This window comes from Camelus dromedarius, chromosome 35 (genome assembly GCF_036321535.1).
Source record: "Camelus dromedarius isolate mCamDro1 chromosome 35, mCamDro1.pat, whole genome shotgun sequence".
In the NCBI taxonomy this organism is placed as follows: Eukaryota; Metazoa; Chordata; class Mammalia; order Artiodactyla; family Camelidae; genus Camelus; species Camelus dromedarius.
In genome coordinates this window covers 8,783,626-8,800,991 of record NC_087470.1, presented here as the reverse complement: position 1 = coordinate 8,800,991, position 17,366 = coordinate 8,783,626, and the positions used below count along the sequence as shown (strand labels likewise).

At 40.0% G+C, this 17,366-nt stretch overlaps 1 pseudogene; it reads right to left on the bottom strand.

Annotated features, from left to right (window-relative positions):
* The window catches only part of LOC105104015 (olfactory receptor 5G3-like), a 38,273-nt pseudogene that overhangs the window by 12,243 nt on the left and 8,664 nt on the right, over positions 1-17,366 (bottom strand).

The window sequence follows — 17,366 nt, the reverse complement described above, 5'->3', positions numbered from 1 at the left end:
TGAGAGAGACAACAGTAGCGAAAGCTGAGCAGGTGGTTGACTTGCCATGAGAAGATAAACACAGGAAACAAAAGCCTCTTGGTGAGAATGTACTGCAGGACAAAGCCAGGAACATGCAAATACACATTCTTAAGTCATAAGTGGTAAAGGAGCTGGTGAACCTGGTCAAACAAGGTTTACCATCAAGTAAATGTTGGTGGAAGAATTTTAAGAATTGTTTTCTCCTTGTTTAAAGTAATTTAATTGAAGAAAGAACATTGGTTTTGGGTTTTTTTTTCCCCCTAAACTTAAAAGCTGAAAAGGCTCTTTGTGGGGAAGGATGGACCAGGATAAATGCTCAACACACAAAACATACATGTATTAGATGAAAATGCTTTGGCACACAAAGATACCCAAGTTAAAATGAGCTTCTGGGTTTAGCAGGTTAACACTGACTGACTGACTCATCTTCGGGGCAGAGGGGGACAATGCTGCAGACTTTATTATTAAGCTGGATTTGTTCCACCATCAAGAAAACCCCTGGCACTGAAAGATAACAATGAGAACTTACCACAGGTGTGTTGGCTGTAACAAAAAAAAAAAAAAAAAGAAAGAAAAAGAAAAAGAAGCTTGGATAATGCCATGTAGAATAAATTTTAGAAATATATTTTTAGTAACTTTATAGATATTCTAGTCACATATTTATACAATTATTAATGTCCAAATGAACCAAACCCCGAATGAAAAAGAACACAAAGTTCTCAGAAAATGAAATATAAATGCAGCCCTAACACATATGAAAGGTACTCATCCCTCTCATGAAAGGAAAAATGCAGATTAAGACTGTACAGAAATATTTCTCACCTATGTGACTGGCAAAAATTCAGAAGTGTACCACTATGCCAGCTGCTGGGGATGCCGCAGAGGAGCAGGTACTGACTTACACTGCTGGCGAGTATGCAGGAGGTTTCAGTATCTAAGGAGTGCAACTTTGTAATAGTTATCAAATTTATAAATGCCATTACTCTTTAACTTTTCTACTCTTGGGACTTTCTCTGATAGATATTTCTGCATGTGCATAAAATTACTTTTGTTGGTTATTTGCTGAAGTACTGTTTGTGATAGAAAGTATTAGAAACTACCCAAGTGTCCATCAGTGTGGGACTAATGGAATATAGTGCAATAAAAAATGAATGAAGAAGCTTTCTGTGTATTGATCTGGAAAGATGCCCAGTATGTATCAATTAAAGCGAAATGAAGATCTAACAGCAAACTATGTTATGTTTATATAAGAAAGAGATGAGTGGGGGACCAGCAAATACATTCATGGCTATTTTTATATTAAAGAGACTCTGCATAGAGACTCAAGAAAAGTAAAAGAAGTTGTTACAAATATGAGGCTTTAGCAAATTCAAGAAGGAGTCGATAGGACTAGAGGTAGGAATGAGGTCTGGAATAAGGTGCGTGGTATTGATTTATGACCTGTATGAATATATACTCTATAAAATAAATAAAACAAAGTCTAAGAGTCACTTAAATTTTTCAGTAAGTGTTTATTACACTTTATGATGGAAAATATGAGGGACATAATGTGGAAATTCTTTTGCAGAGATCTTTGATCTTTAAGTGGTGATAGTCCCTGGATGGATTTTAAGGTGCCTGTGAAACCTTGAAATGAATATAAAGTGTTGGCTCTCTTTGCCTATGTGCATATTTCTAGAGGAACTGTTCATAGCTTGTATCATATTATTCAAAGGACCCCAGGACCCAAAACATTGTGATAAGACATGAATTTGAGAAGCCATAAAAGTCTCTAGACATTCTTCCTGAATATTAAGATGTTGTGTGACTTGATGGTTATGAATATAAGTTCTGCATCCAAGAGAGCTGGGCTCTCCATCAAACGTTCCCACTTGCTAGTTGTGTATCTTGGGCACTTTATTTAAACTTTCAACCCTCAATTTTCTTATCTGCAATAGAAAGAAAACAGCACAGCTACTCCATATGATATGGTGAGGATTGACTTAAATAATGCATGTGAAGGGCTCAGCAAAATGCCAGACACATAATAAGAGCTTGAGAATATCACCTTTTAAAATCACTGAACTAACTGCTAGTACTGTGATTCCTTAGGAAGCTCTGGAAGGGCTCAGAATATGCGTGGAGTTTTGGACACATTGAGCCTGAGGTGCCTGCGGGATACCAAGGTGGTGACATCGAGCAGAAAGTTGGATTTAAAGGTCTAGGGTGCTGGGGAAGAGCTCTGCTGTGTTACCGAGTTTTTGTTTCTGTCCACGCTCACTCCTGTGGTGCTCGCATCTCATCTCACTGTTGTATGTGGATGACTCCCAAATTTAATGTCCAGGGGACCTCCTCCCTAACACAGACTCCAAATACCTACTCAACAAACATTCTAGGATATTGTATAGGCATCTCAAAATTAATGTGTCCCAAAACAGACCCTTGATCTTCCCCTCTTAACCCAATCCACCTACAGCCTTTGACACATTAATTTATAGTATTTCCATTTTTCTGGTGACTCAACCCAAAACTTTTGAAGTCATCCCAATTTTCCTTCTTCTCATCCACCCCACCTCAAATCCATTCATCAGTACTACTGGTTCTTCTACAAAATACTACATCCACATTCAATTATCTCTTACTCTTTTCTTTGCCACCACTCTGGTCCAAGCTGCTAATAACTCTTTTGCTGGGATTATTGTGACCTGTCCTAACTGGTTTTCCTGCCTCCACCTCTCCTCCTAGAGAAGTGGGGTAGAGTCTCAGCACAGTGATCCAGTGATTCTCTAAGAAATCAGACCACGTCACTCTCCTCAAGATCCCGGTGGCTTCCATCTCACCTGACATACAACCAGAAGCCCTTTCCATGATCACGACCCTAACCCTTCATCTCTCTAACCTCATTTTCCATCTGTATTCTCCTGACTCATTACTTTCCAGCCCGATGGACCTCCTTCCTATTTCTTCACCATATACTTAAAACAGCCCTACCTTCTACCTGAAATTCTCTTCCAGATCTCCACGAGGCTCACTTTTTCACTTCCTTCAAGTTTTTGTTCAAATGTCATCTCCTCAGTGAATTGTCTTCTGACCAAAGCAACTTAAAACACAACTCCCCCACATCCTCCTTTACTGCTTTATTTTTTCCAGTTAACATAGTTATTTCATTTCATTTAGTTATTTTATTATCTGACACCCATAATGAATATAAGTGTCATGAAGTTGGATATTTTGATTTTTTCCCTCCTAACTCCCAATGCCCATCCCATTGATTTTTTCCCAGTGCCTAGAATAGTGCCAGCACATCATAGACACTCAATATATATACATTTTTATTTAAATTACTCTAATTTCTCATAGTGCGTTCACCCAACCTCTGAATTTGCAAAGCATTTTCCTCGGGTAGGTCAAGAGACTTTGAGATTCATTAACTCTGGGTCAAAACCAGATGTCCCTTCCCAACCAATATCCAGCCACTACCTAGGAGCCAAAGGCCCTCACTGCTTGCCTAACTCAGAGAGACCACCTCACCAATACAGGGAACATTCTGAGAAGCTATGTGGTAGGCAGAGAGGTTTTACAATCCTTTTTGCAGATTTGAGCCCACTGACCTGAGGCCTCCTTCAGATGACTTCTTAGGATGCTAATAGAGTCCTCCAAGGAGAACTGGCTGCTCCCCCTAAATCCCTTGACTAAGCAGAATTTTCATCATTTCTCCTTCAGCACAAGCTAGTCTGGGAAGAGATGTGTTATGGTGGGATGGTGAGTAGAGGGTGTGCTCTTAGCCCTGACACTTCAAACAGTCTGAGGTCCATTTTGCTTTGAACACTTAGGGATACAGACCCTATCTATGGACTGAATCAGTCAGTACCCAGTGCCTTCCAGGCTCTCTGCACTTCTCGTAACCTAGGCCATCATCACCAACGAGACCAGATTTAAGCCCTGAAAACCGAAGATCACAGCACCCTGCCTGGGCTGAGAGAGAATGAGCCAGGAGACTGCTAGCTGAGGAAGGTGGCAGGATGAGAAACAGAGAGGTTAGGAAGGTTCCCATGGAGACCAGAGAAGCCAGAAGACAGTACAACTTCCCAGACCTGAAGCCGAGACTCCTCCCATCTCATTCTCCAGAAAGTCTTCTACAGTCCCTCCCCCAACCCTCCAGAGGCCGACCTGGAGAGGAGCAGGGAGAACAGGCACCTGAAAAGACAGGACTCTTACACATGATCATTTAACTGCATTCAACAGATGAACTCAGCACCATGGCTCCTGCTACTGAGAAGCATATGGACCCACAAGAGCAGATCCACTAAAAAAGAAAATCACTTATAGAAAAAAATGTTGCAATACAGATAATTTGCAGATCTAAGCACAATATAAGTGGGTTTCCCCCTGCTACATTTGTCATGGGCAATCCAACCCCGCAGCCTGGATTTGCCAAGAGGATCCTGATGAATCCTCTGTAGGGGTCTTCTTGCCAGGCCAACCTCTCAAATCCCAGGGCACAGCACATTACCTTAGCCACCATTCATTCATTCATTCATTCACTCATATTTCTTTTGAACACCACAAAAAAATGAGGACAGGTAAGGCAGAGCAACAAGAGTCAGTTGAGACAGAAGAGCTGGTGCCAGCAGATACCTGCTCTGTGACTTGGAGCAATCTCTTAAATTCTCTGAGTACAGTTTCCTGATCTGTAAGATAAGCATTATAGGCCCAACTTTGAACTACTGTCATTTGTATTAAATGAAATAATAAAAACAGAAGATATTGGTGCATTTCAGAGTGCTCTGTAAATGAAAGGTGCTATTATTTACAGATACCAAAAAATAACCACCAGTTGATTGCCCACTCTATGCTACTGGAGGATGCAATTTTGCACAAGACACATTCCCTGTCTTGAGCTTTTACCAGCATAAGGCAGTAACACCACAGGTTTGCCTGGTTTATCCTGTGGATCCTGCTCTGGCTTATCAGACATCAGTTTACTTCACGCTGGGAAAGAAGGTTCACACTGAGGAAGACCACAAGGTTTGAGTCAGTCTCTGACCTTGAAATGAGTCACTTGATCATCTACAATTCCCTGAGCCAGGAAAGCAGCACCTGCACAAAACTCTATTTCCTCGCACACCAGGTAGACAAGAAATATAACAGGCACTCACACACACTCACACGGGGGAACTGAAATGGATCTCACAGAAAGCGTATACCCCTCCAGACTCACATCTTGGATATCTCTGTTAAGCTCTTAAGTGCGAAGCAGAATCTTTCAAGATTCCTTTGCATAATGTTTGTAATATTATACATGACTCTCCCAGCTTGTGCACCTCATTAATTCAGTCTCTATACGTGTAGTGGGAAATTGAAGTCATCGGCCAAATAATAAACACCTGAAAATTTGCTACTGAAGGGCCTGGAATTAGCCAGATAAGCTGGTGACATCAGGGAAAGTGATTGGAAAATAACACATCTCTCCACCTCACTTTGCTAAAACTATACACCCACAGGTATATATGTGCATATAATGTTATAGAAGATGACATTATAACAGACATTTTAAATTTAGCATGAAGGCAAGCCTCTCACAGGTCCCACTGTGCTTGGACATGGGGAAAGGGAGTCCAGAGGAAGAAACACGTGGATTGGAGTGAACTTAATTTATACCACCGCACACACACTGTGTTCAGGTCCTTACTCCCTGATGCCACTCTAAATATTTCTCTAGAAAATCAGAAAACCAGGGTTTAAAAAAAAAACTATTTGCACTAAGAAAATTTAAAAATATATAATTTTTTCCTCTTCTGCTTCCCCAAGGTGAAATCAAGTTCAAAGATACTACTTTTCCTAAGGAGAAAATAAAAAAAGGAAGAAAAAAACAGATACTAACCTTTTTCTCCAGAGACTTTGCAGCAGGAGAAGATAATTAGGCTCCATCTCTGATAAGATATGCAAATGAATTATGAGCAATTATCTGACACCAAGGCACACGCAGCTGCTGGGCGGCCTCCACTCTGAGCCTACATTTTCAAGAGGGCTAGGTCGTTGGTTTCCATCTGTAGTGGAGCAAACCACAGGGAGATTGTAATGAGGCTGGAGTTGTAACGGACATCAGAAGTCTAATTAAATGTGAAAGGTTGACCTAGGGAGCAGAAGAGTGGCCTTTGTTTCCTAAAGGCTTTTCATTTTATTTAATTCTTACTCCAAATGCTACCTCAATGAGGTAAGTCTCCCTGTTAAGGTTAAACAAATAAATATGTGCTTCCAGTCTAGTATTTGGGTCATTAACATGGGGAGATAATGCCATGATAAATACATAGCCCAAGACAAAAGGAGCTAAAACCAGCTGAGCCTCTTCTATGCATCTTTCCTTGAGTACATTCATTCATTTGGAAACTGTGTCTCAGACATGAGGCATGTCTCTGGGTCCTTGAGATTCAGCTGTGATAGAAGCATGCAATGCCCTCTTCCCCTGGGGTTTATAATGAAGGGGACACAAAATGCCAAATAAACAAGGAAGTTATAAAAACTTAGAGAAAGTTCAGCTAGTGGTAAGAAGTTATAAGGAAAACAAATAAAGAAATAGGCTTGATATGTTATAAAGGAATCTTTCTTCAATTTCTGACCCCTCCTCTATGGGCTGGCTCTAAACTGGAGGAGTGGTGCACAACACAGTGATTCAACACTTCTGTACATTTTGAAATGATCACCATGGTATGTCTACTTACCTTCTGTTGCCACCCAAAGAATCACATTATTATTGACTCTATTCCCCACATTATGCAAGTCATGTCACAGATCATTTGTTTTGTAACTGGAAGTCTGTACCTCAGTCTCCTTCACCTATTTCCCTCCTCCCCTCACCCTCCTCCCCTTGGGCAATGGCCTGTGCCCTGTATCCATGACTCTGTTTCTGTTTAGTTATGTTTGTTCATTTGTTTTGTTCTTTAGGTTCCACACATAAGTAAAATCATACAATATTTGTCCTTCTCTGTCTGACTTATTTCACTTCACACAGCATCCTCTAGATCTACCCACATTGTAGCAAATGGCAAGATTTCATTCCTTTCTATGGCTGAGTAATATTCCATTTTATGTATATATATTATGTATATATATACATATATATACATAATCCATTCATCTATCTATTGATGGGTAGGTAGGTTGCTTCTATATCTTGGCTATTGGAAATTGGCATGCATGTATCTTTTTTGAATTAGTGTTTTTGTTTTCTTTGGATATATACCTAGGAGTAGAATTGCTGGTTCATGTGGTAGTTCTAATTTTTATTTTTTGAGGAACCTTCATACTACTTTCCATAGAGGTCAGATATTGAAGAAAGGTTCCTTTATAAACTACAATGAGGTATCACCTCGCACCAGTCAGAATGGCCGTCATTCAAAAATCCACAAATGACAAATGCTGGAGAGGCTGTGGAGAAAGGGGAACACTCCTATACTGCTGGTGGGAATGCAGTTTGGTGCAGCCACTATGGAAAACAGTGTGGAGATTCCTCAAAAGACTAGGAATAGACTTACCATATGACCCAGGAATCCCACTCCTGGGCTTGTATCCAGAAGGAAATCTACTTCAGGATGACACCTGCACCCCAATGTTCATAGCAGCAATATTTACAATAGCCAAAACATGGAAACAGCCTAAATGTCCATCAACAGGTGACTGGATAAAGAAGATGTGGTATATTTATACAATGGAATACTACTCAGCCATAAAAACTGACAACAGAATGCCATTTGTAGCAACATGGATGCTCCTGGAGAATGTCATTCTAAGTGAAGTAAGCCAGAAAGAGAAAGAAAAATACCATATGAGATCGCTCATATGTGGAATCTAAAAAACAAAAACAAAAACAAACAAACAAACAAAAACAAAGTGTAAATAAAGGACAGAAATAGACTCATAGACAGAGAATACAGACTTGTGGTTACCAGGGGGGTGGAGGGTGGGAAGGGATAGACTGGGATTTCAAAATTGTAGAATAGACTACACTGTATAGCACAGGGAAATATACACAAAATGTTATGATAACTCACAGAGAAAAAAATGTGACAATGAGTGTGTATATGTCCATGAATAACTGAAAAATTGTGCTGTACACTGGAATTTGACACAACATTGTAAAATGATTATAAATCAATAAAAAATGTTAAAAAAAAAATACCTAAACACTCTGCCCAAACTGAAGGGGGAAGATGAAGTGTCATTAGGATGTGGTTTGACAATAAACTGGCATCCAATAAAATGAGTCATAGCAGGATGACACTGTGCCAAAAACAGACAAAGCTTCCCCTATGAAACCAGCTGCAACCACAGCCAAACTCTACTCCAGCCACTTTCCAGCTGTGTGGCCCTGAGCAGGTTCCTATCTATTCTGAATCTCACCTGCAAAACGAGGCAAAAGGTCAAGTTAAGGCTGCTTGAGAAATTGCAATGAACATTTTGGAAGCTAGTAGTTATGCAGTAAAAAGTAAAAACAGCTACAAGAATCAGAAAATCACCTGCCGTGCTGAACGTACAGGCATGAGACTGCCTCTTGTGGCAGCAAACACTTCTTAGAAAACTGGGATTTGGGTCTTTCTCTTGTCACCTGAGGAGCTTGTTAGAACTTCAGAAAGCACCTTTAGCCCTTCATGAGAATTATTTTTTTAGCAGACTCTGCAATTATCATCAGCTCTAAAGATGATGCAAATGATACGAGTGTAAACAGCACATCAAAAAAAAAAAAAGTGCAACTGGAATTAAAGACCTAAGGACATTTCTAATTAGGGTGAGAAAGAACAATCAGGGACAATGCTGAAGTGAGTCACAAGGCCTGTCACTGTTAAGATGATACGGGAGCTGGGGGGTTATTGTAAGGGGGCCTTCCACCCACCCACCCTGCCCCTCTGTCACAGAGAACCTATGATAGAGCAGACAGTGAATATCTCTGGGTCTTAGTTATCCACTGAGCCATTCATTCACTCTGTAATCAAACACTGAGTACTAGTCGGTGCCAGGTTGAAAACTGCCTAAATGAAAAAAGGCATGATCCCTGCCTTCAAACAACTGATGGTCTAGTGGAGGAAAGAGACAACAATGGTGACAACAACACAAACGTGATGCAACAAGAGCGCCAATCACACTGTGCCCGAGGGACAGTGGGAACGCAAAGGAGTTTCAGCTTTATCAAGGTGCAGCTTAAAAAATGAGTTTTGAAGAATGAACAGGAGCCACCTTGAAAGACAAGGTGGTGCGTACAAGCGAAGGCAGAGTCCTCTCTGTGACTCCACATGCAGTCTGGTACAGGAGTGTGGGACATGCAGAAGGGGAGGAAGTGGTAAACCATGGTGACCATGGTGAGCAGCGATCACTCACCCTCCCTTTCCTGTGTCTCATTTGAGAATGCCTAGTAGGATGTTTGGCACATGTGTGCTCAGGTTTATTATGAAACCTCATGTTATTTGTAGACTTAATCTCCATAAATGATGGAGTAGAATGAAGTTCACTTTGTCTATGGTCAGGGAAGAAGACTGAAAACTTCTCAGAGCGAGGAAATCAAACATGGCTTCTTTTTATCTAAGAGCTGGAAGGGACCTCAGATACTATCCGATGCAGTGATTCTTAACTAAGCTGTGAAAAATTCTGTTTTCATTCAAATGCTTATAAATACATGTATACATATGGATGACCACCTTATTATCTAGTTCTACCATGCAATTGTGGTACTCAAGTTTTGTGCTTGTGGTTTTGAACATCTTGACTCCAAATAATCAGGCAAAGTGATAACTTCTGATTTCTAATTCATACTCTTTGGGATCCCAGAGGCCTTGAGTTTTAGAACAACTCAACTTTAATGCCATCTCTCAGTGGGACATGAGGATTACCCAGAAGAGGGAAATGGCTTTGTAATGTATCCAGCTAGTCAGAAATGGGGACTAGAATCCCAGATGCCTGAATCAATGGTTGCTTTATCACAGTTTAGTCACCATCCCTCTGAATAGGCAGCCACTGGTCCCATGACTTTCAGGATCTCTAAGCACAGACCCAAGATCATAATTCACAATGACATAGTTTACCTTCATGGTCAGAGTTTCAGCTTCCTGTTTACCTCAAACTAAGTCTGTGCCGTATCTCTCTGAAAAGCAAGCAAAAAGGGTCAGGATAAATGACTCCAACTTGGGATGTTAAAAATAGTTTTTTAAAAATCCGCATTCTCTGACCTTGTCATATTACTGATTCATGACTTCACACATAGTGGAGGGATTTGTCTTACCTTCTGATGAGATGGTATCATGAAACCTCTGACCTGAAAGTTAAGTGTTAGTTTTTCATTCATTGAAGGGAGGTGGCAACTGCTTTCCTACTAGGAAGATTTAAAAACAGAGCAAGCAGTTTGTGCTATGCTTTACATACATTTGATACTTAATCAGTGAAAGGCAAATTAATGCTACCTAAAACACAAATTTAATGCAATAAAAAGTCTAACTAGAACTGGGAGACGGGTGAATCACAGGGTATGGGAATTCATGAAACCCTAAAAAAGTCACCTGGGGAATTTTTGGAAAATGCAGAATGTAGAACCCCAACTCAGACTAACTGAATCATAATTTCCACAGGCTGATACCCAGAACACAATGTTTAGAAAAGCTCTCCAGGTAACTCATGATTATCTAATCCACCCAAATTTACTTCTGCAATATTTTTCAAAGCAAAAGCTTCTAAGTTAAATGATGGAGTCACCTATGGCAATCAATTATAACACTACATGAGATATAAGAACTTCCAGAATCGAGGTAATACCGTCCCTTCCCTGCCTTGAGGTGTTCCATCTTCTCAGGACCCTGCTTATTTATTCATTGAACAAATAATTATTAAATGCCCACTCTGCTAGACCTGAAGACATAATAGTGAACAGAATATAAATGGCCATTTTCTCATGGAATCTGTAGATCTCAGTCACTGGGGTACTACTACAAGAGTTCCATCCAGGAAGTCTTCCTGAATTTATAAACTTGACTCTTTTTCCCAGGTATTTCCTTACTTTTCCCACTGGCTACAGACAAGCCTTTGGGCTTCCCAGTCTAAATGGTGGAAAGCTACCATTGTCAACAGCTCTTAAATTTACATGTCCTCTGTTCAAGATAATAGCCAATTCCAAAAGAAGTTCACTGGCTCAGCTAGGGCTGAGTAGCTCTCCTGAATCAGCCACTGTGCTTAGAGGTGAGGGATCACATTACAGAGACACGGTTGCTCAAGTGGGACTACATCATCAGAGGTCAGGGCCATCCCATTACAAAGAGATGATGGACAGATAATTTGACACACTTCAACAACATTTTTCTGAGGGCAATGCATGCACTTGAGCTCATGAGTGCTTGGCCATTCATTTGGGCTGCTTACTGTTTGAATTCTGGCTCTGCTCAGATAATTAAGTTATTATAGTCATTCTTTCATTACCCACTCATAAAACATTTATTAGGCATTGATGTGGTCCTGGTCCCGAGGATAAGAAGAAGAAAGAAGCACAGTGATCACAGTTTACTAACGGGAGGCAAACATTTAGACGAATAATAATAACTTAGTGTAATAGCAAAATGTACCAAGTTCCAAGAAAACACAAAAAAGTTAGAGAAATCATCACATATTTCTTTAAATGGGTCTTAATGCATACCCAGGAATTTTCCAGGCTAGGTAAAGTGAGGAGGCTCTCAAACAAATCATATGACAAAAACAAAGGTAAGATCTGCACAGGAGAAGGAAGCTTCACGGTAGCACAGTGACGTGTAGCTATGGCTAGAAGATTAGTCATGGTATAAGTGACTTCCCAGCCCTACTACTTATGAGCTGTGCAAATACGGGAAAGTTATGAAAGCGCTCAGTACTTGTCTCACAGGATTGTTGTGAGGATTAACTTTTCCAATGCATGCGAAGTGTCTGGAAGAGGGCTGGCACATATTGGGTAATTAATAAATGTCTTATTATTGTTACCATTATTATCATCATTATTTCAAACAAATGTGCTGCTTCTGGGTGTGTTTATTTCACTTGTCAGAGGAGAGCCCATTTTTTTTACTGTCATACCAGAGATCGTGATTTGGACTTGGCCCAGGGTGCAAAGGATTAAGTTCAAAGATTACATGTATTAGGTTGCTGACAAAGTCATGGTGGCCCTCACAGGATCTGCAGAGGAAATCTCACCCCCCACAAAGCCATATGCTGCTTCTGCAGAGCTGTATACTCCCATCCTGAGGTTCTAAGTCTACTTTATTTTATAAAAGACTTTCATTGCTATTCTGTCATTCAACTAGACTCCAAACTCATTCTTTCAGAATAAGGTTCCAAAGCAAGAGCCAATCTTGGAGACCACAGCGCCACACCACAGGGTCAGCTAAATTTCAACTTTAGATGTAAAAAGTAAAAAATTCATAGGACTTTAGCTAAAGGGATGAGACCAATGTCCCCTTAGGTTTGGGTAAGAATTACAGAATTCTCTCTATTCTTCCCACTTCCCTCTGAGTCTGCAATCATTTACCAAACATAAGGACAGTGACATTTTGAACCAGAAAATCCATCCCAGAGTCACTACTTTTGCTGATTTTAATCACATTTTCTCCTGATGTGGCCAAGGACTCCAACCTTTTCAGGTTTGCTTCTTCTGTACAGATAATCTCTTCCTGCTAAAATCTGCCAGTCACTGTACAGGTGGTTGGAAATGCAGATATACAAGTTGTGGTCTTTGCCTCTTAGTTAAGTGTCCTTGTATGACAGCAAAGTCAGATGATTAAAATAGACACAACACAACACAGTAAGAACCAGCACAAGGCTGGCACAAAATAGACGTTAAAAAAGCATATGTTCAACTGAATTAAGTTTACTTACCCTAAGCCATATGAAACTTATGATAGTGACCGACTTGGCATCCAAAAAATGACAATTACATATGATTCAACTTAATGTGGGTTCTGATGGGATTAAGCATTGGGTATTGTAGGAGTACAGGGAAATGGTTACATGGACCAAGGACATGCCTTTTTAAAATTGAACTTTTTTATAGATCAGAGAAAATCTTGAAGAATAAATTCAGCTGCACAATCTCTCCATTTCCACTGCCACTTCTGTAACACCATCCATCATCACTTCCTACCTGGATTACTAGAAGAGCTTCTAACTGGTTTCTCCATTTTCATTCTTCTCTAATTTCTTTCTACACAGTCTCCAGATGAATGATCTCTGAAAATCTCAGATCAGATCATGTTTCTCAGCTACTTAAAACTTTTCACTGGTGACCAGTTGTACCCTAAATAAAATCCAAATTCCATCAAGGTAGCATGATCTTGTGTCTGTTACCTCTTTTACTCTCTGACTCTCTGACCACTATCTGACCCTCACTCAAAGACTCTAGGCACATTAGCCTTCATCTTCAGTTCCTCTAAAATGCTTTCTATTATATCTAGTGCCCTCAGAAGAAGATTTTTCATTTAAAGAATAATGAAAAAGTTATATAAGAGATCAGAACAAGATGGCCGAGTAGGAAGATCCTCACCTCCTCCCATGGACACAACTACACATAGAGAAACTACCCTGAGAATGACTTGAAGACTAGCAGAAAAGGTTTTCCACAACTAAATATAAAAAGAAAAAGCCACACTGAGATGGGTAGGAGGGGTGGAGATGCAGTCTGGCTGGGACCCACAGTTCTGGTGCTGTGGCCCACAGGCAGGAGGGATGTCAGAGCCTCAGAGTTCCTCTGTGGGGAGCAAGGGTGCCAAACCTCACACCGGGCACTCCAGCCTGGGAAAGCTGCACCAGGAAGATAGCCTTCATAATGTCTGGCTTTGAAAACTAGTGGGGCTTACATCTGGGGAAAATAGAGGACTGAAGGAAACTGAGAATCTGCTTTTAAAGGGTGCACACAAAAACTCACTCACTTCAAGTCCCAGTGCAGAGGCAGCAGTTTGAAAAGCAAGTGGGTCATATGTAAAAAAACTAATTTTAGGTTATGTGTCTGAAAAGCAGAGATCTGTTGGAACTTCCTCTGTGTACAGAGTAACTGCCAGGCACAAGTTTGGGTTTTGGTTGTTCATTTTTGGCTCACCCTCTACCTAACAGGCCTCGTGCTGGCAGCACCATTTCTCAATCTTCCCATCTAACTTATGAGCACTGCTTGCACCACCCTGGGTTCACCTAAGGACCCAACCCAGATGGCACTCATACAAAGCAGCCATCCCACCCCACAAAGCTTGGTGGGCACCCTCGGCTGACACTGGAGCCCCTCCAAAGCAGCCCCTTCTGTCCCACCAGTCCTGGTGGATGCCCTTAGCCAGCACTGGAACCCCTCTAATGCAGGCTCCTGAGCCCCACCAGTGCTGGCAGGCACTCTTGGCTGGCACCAGTGCACCCCTAAAGTAGCACTTGCCTTGGGGACTGGCCACACACACAAAAACAGTCAATAGAGTTGCTGCCAGGCCTTACAGTCATTCACACAGGGGGCCAGTCACACACACCAGCATGTCTATAGCTCCAATCAAAAGACACAGTGGAGCTGAATGGATAAAAAAACAAGACCCATGTATATGTTACTTCCAAGAGACTCATTTTAGATCTAAAGACACACATAGACTGAAACTGGGGATGGGAAAAGACATTACATGCAAATCTAAATGAAATCCGGGTAGCACTACTTATACCAGACAAACACGTTTAAAATAAAGGGTGTAGCAGGAGACAATGAAGAGCATTACATAATGAAAAGGGGATCAACCCAACAAAAAATAGAACACTTGTAATTATGTATGCACCCAACGTTGGAGCAACCAAACACACAAAGCAAACATTAACAGACATAAAGGGAGAAACTGACATTAACACAGTGATAATAGGGGATTTTAACACCCCACTTACATCAATGAACAGATCATGAAGACAGGAAATCAATTTAAAAAAAATCACTGGTTAAAGGACACATTTTATCAGATGGAATATATAGATATAGATATAGATGTAGATATAGATATATAAAGATATAGCTATATATATATAAAGACCATTACATTCAAAAACAGCATAATACATATACTTTTCAAGTACGTATGGAATATTCTCCAGGATAGATCACATGTTAGGCCACAAAATAAGCTTCAGTGAATTTAAGAAAACTGAATTTATATCAAGCATCTTTTCTGATCACAATCCAATAAGACTAGAAATCAACTACAAGGGAAAAAAAAACTGCAAAAAACACAAACACATGGAGGATAAACAATATGCTACTAAGCAACCAATCACTAAAGAAATCAAAGAAGAGCTCAAGAAATACCTTGAGACAAATAAAAATGGAAACAAAAAGTTCCAAAATCTATGGCTGCAGCAGAGGCAGTTCCAAAAGGAAAGTTTATAGATACAAGCCTACCTAAGAGAACAGGAAAAATCTTAAATGAACAACTTAACCTTATACCTAAAGAGCGAACAAAACCAAAATTAGTAGAAGGAAGGAAATATTAAAGATCAGAGTGGAAATAAATGAAACAGGCATTTAAATAGTAGACAAGATCAAGGAAACTAATAGCTGGATATTTGAAAAATAAGCAAAATTGACAAACCTTTAGCAAGACTCATCAAGAAAAGAAAAAAAAAAAGAGAGAGAGAGAGAGAGAGTAGCCAAATAAAATCAGAAAAGAAAGAGGAAAAGTTACAATTGACACTACAGAAATATAAAGAATCAGAAGAGATTACTACAAACAATTTTACAATGATAAATGGATGACCTAGAAGAAACTGGTAAGTTCCTAGAAACATACAGTCTCCCGAGTGAATCAGGAAGAAACAGAATATCTGAACAGACTGATTACCAGTAATTAAATTGAGTTAGTAATCAAAAAACTCCCCAAAAACAAAAGTACAGGACCAGATGACCTCACAGATAAATTCAAACATTTAAAGAAGAGTTAATACCTATCTTTAAAATATTCAAAAAAATTGAACCAACTGACACTTACCACTGTACTAGATGATGAAGAGCAGAGACCACACCTTATTACATGAGAATAAGAACATATGGATTCTGCCAGAAATGACAACTAGCAACTGGCAGGCAGCTGGGCCCTTGATAAATCTTGTTGAATGAAGCACGGATCTCCAAAGGTGGCCTTCTATGAACATAACACTGTGTTGTGGACATGAAGGGAAATGCACCTAGTCCCTGCCCTTGGGAGACACATCATCTTGTGAGGGAGATGGTCATTCAAAGATCTAAACATACTACAGATAGAAAGGAAAGAAACAAGCATGTGCAGTTGGAACAGAAAGAGGCATTTAACTCTAACAACTGGGGAAGGTTTTATCAAAAATTAACATCAATGTTAATTCCAAGATTTTATACATTCATTTTTTTTCTTGAAAAGCCAACTTGCTCTATTCCTTGAAAATTGACTTTTGGAAATAAGAAAGGAGACAAATATTTGTTTGGTTGCTTAGCATAAGCAGGAATTTCACATGTATTTCAGTTGTACAACAGCCCAGTGAGCAAGGGAGTATAATCCTTATCAGATGAAGAACTGGGGTTCAGATCTATTGAGAAACTTGCCAAGAGTCATGCAACTCTTAAGTGGTTAAAGACGTTTTAGAACCCAAATCTGCCTGACTTCAAAGGTATCCTCTCTCCACTCCACACTGGAAGATGTTGACAGTGACAAGAAGAGCATCCTAAGCTGAGAGAAGCACCATCCCAAAGTCACAGAGGTGGGAAAGAACTCGGCATGTGTGGGAAATGGAACATCAACTGGCCTTGAGGTCAGACGAGGTCACCCACTGTTCCCTCAAATAGGCTCCTGAATCTATCTGCAGTTTCATTTATTAATTTCTTCTTCATTTTTTGGTCACTTTTTTAAACTGCAGTATAGCCAGTTACAACGTGTCAATTTCTGGTGTACAGCACAATGCCCCAGTCATGTGTGTGTGTATGTATATATATATACACACACACATATTCATTTTCATATTCTTTTTCATTAAACAAGATACTGAATATAGTTCCCTGTGCTATACCAAAGAAATTTGTTTTTTTAAATCTATTTTTATATATAGTGGTTAACATTTGGGAGCTTAAGATTTGCAAAGATTAATTTCTTCTTGACTTGCCAACTTTTCTAACAACAACTCTGTCTCTTCCAGGCTCAGAGTTCGCTTCTGCAGCATGACATGGGACACCTTTCCATATTCAAGAAGTCCAACCTGCTGCACAGATTTGTGATGTATCATCTCAAGGTACAGAATGTAACAGGGGGTATGATGGGATTCTGGAAAGTCATGTTATTAAGCAGTGGTTTCCAAGTGTGTCTGATTGTGTAAAATAATGTTTGTTCACACCCCAC